The sequence below is a fragment of the Limulus polyphemus genome, unplaced genomic scaffold (assembly GCF_000517525.1).
Source record: "Limulus polyphemus unplaced genomic scaffold, Limulus_polyphemus-2.1.2 Scaffold4490, whole genome shotgun sequence".
NCBI lineage: Eukaryota > Metazoa > Arthropoda > Merostomata > Xiphosura > Limulidae > Limulus > Limulus polyphemus.
The window spans coordinates 24,245-26,643 of NW_013670100.1; positions in this window are offsets into that span (position 1 = coordinate 24,245).

Consider the following 2,399-nt stretch of genomic DNA (forward strand, 5'->3'; position numbering starts at 1 on the left):
GTGCTATTTGCATTAACTGTTCCTAATTTTGAAGTGACAGACTGAAGGAAATGCAACTAGTTAATGCTACCCACCATCAATTCTTGATCTTCACTTTATAATGTTCTTATAGCTGAAATGTTCGGTTATAGGTTAAGAAAAAGGAGAGTGTGCCAAGGCTCTGTGCTGATTTTAAATGGATGAATGTGGTAATTTGTATTGATGCCTTTCCATCACTGCAAACAGATAAATGTTTGGACTTGTTGGTTCAATACATTGAACCTGGCATCTGGATAATAGCAAATCAAACTGGAACATTAAAGCAGAAATAAAACTGCTTTTAAAACAAGAGATGGCTTGTACGAGTTTTGGGTCATGTCATTTACCTGTGTGACTGTGCCAGTCACTTTCAAGAGATTATTCGAGAGGCTACAATGAAAATTTAGAACCTGGAAATGGTATTCCAACAGATAAAGAAAGGACAGCTCGAAAAGAAAATCCGGAAAATGTGCTTTCATGTGCATGTAAGTAGAATTTGTTGGTTATATTGTGGATAGAGATACGAAATAGGCCTGAACCTTTCACTAAACAAAAACTTCACGGTTGGCTTGGGCTTGCTTCGTTTTACCGATTTTTGTGGCTAACTTCTCCAAGATTGCCTTCCTATTATTGGCATTTACTAATGTCGAGGTTTATACACCTATGGAGAAAAATATTCCAAGACTTTTGCATAACATTTAAATAAATTTCTATGACTTGCATATCATATGTTTTTTTACTGGTCAGCTGATTATCTTGTACTGTATTCTCAGAAGTCATACTATTAGTTAATCTAAAAATATCATGAAAAACATCTATTTAACAATGTATCAACAACAATAAAATATTATGAAAAAATGCTTGTTTAAAATATAAAATTTGGTTAGAAATAGTTTTACACATTATAAAGGAATTAAATGTAGATGGGTAATAACTACTGTACTACCGTTAACTTGCAGCTTTATTCAGTATTAATTGTACAAGATGCATGAAATGTTCAATAAAACATTTTAAACAATCACGTCAAGAAAAGTACCTGCAAAAAAAACAAAAAACAACAACAATGTTTTATGAAAATATTTTAAGCAATTTTCTTTATTTCAAGAATTTTTTCTTTGTGCTGATGAAATTAAAAAAACTGTCAGAATGAAAACATACCTATTGCAGCTACTTGTAATAAATAACGGAACTAGATTATTCTTGGGCCATAGCTAACCTTCAATAAATGCAAATGTGAAAGGTATTAAAGAGGACATCGACATGTTTTTTGCTTCAAAGCCAGGTGAGTTATTTAATCAGGGCATTAACAACCTGATTGTAAGATGGAAAAGCATCATCGATAAGAATGGAGACTATTTCATTTACTAAATGTTTTGTTTTGATATATAAGTTGTTGGAGTTTTTCATCTTAAAAAGGCGACGTTAATTTCTTGACGACCTAATGCTTAGACATCAGGTGATATCTGTTCACAAAATCTTATAATTGCTCTTTTTTCTGTAGAAAAGAAACAGATTTCTCCTGAAATTATTAAAGACATTCCTTAAATAATAATTTTATTGGCTAGTAGTTCTTTATTTTGCTGTAAAAAACTTAAAGCTAAGTTTGCATATGCAATCACATGCTATTGTTGTGTATCTGGTCGTTTGTTAATTTCCCATTGAAATTTTTTCCGAGAAACTTCAGCGATACAAGTCCTTTCTTTAAATAAAACTAGTTTATTCTTTCTCCATACAATTTTGCAATACACAGAATTTCCACAGTCACGTTTACTTCAACACACGCTATAATTCACAACGATTCACGCACTTTACTTACGGTCACAACCGCTCACTTGACTCAATTATCTGTCTCTATATCTCTCTGTCTGCTAATTATCTCCGCTTTATTTGCCGGGCTTATATACAATAAAAGAGGGCGCCTAGAAAAGACTAGAGTTGCCAGGAAAAGTCAAGATCCTTCGAGAAACTCATGATGTGTTACCAGCGTCACGTGACTTTCGCTGTCGTGACAATACTAATACTTCTTTAAGTACAGTATTGATTGAGTTAATGGTTTAATGTTGTTTGTTCTTGAAACCAAACCATGTAGAGTTGCAGAACTGTGTTAATAGTGTACAGATATTCCTTCATAACAATTTGAGTTAATAGTGTTACGTCTCCGTTCGTTAATTGATTTTCCGTAAATTCGTTCCGACGAAAATTTAGCGACAAGTCCTTTCTTGAATAAAACTGGTTTATTCTTTTCGAATACAGCTTTACGATACACTCAACTTCAACAGTCGCTCTGTAACAAACGCTATAATTCTCAACGAGCTTCTCACGTGCTTAACAATATTCTCTCTGACTGCAGTCCAATTACTCATTACCTCTGTTGTCTCGTC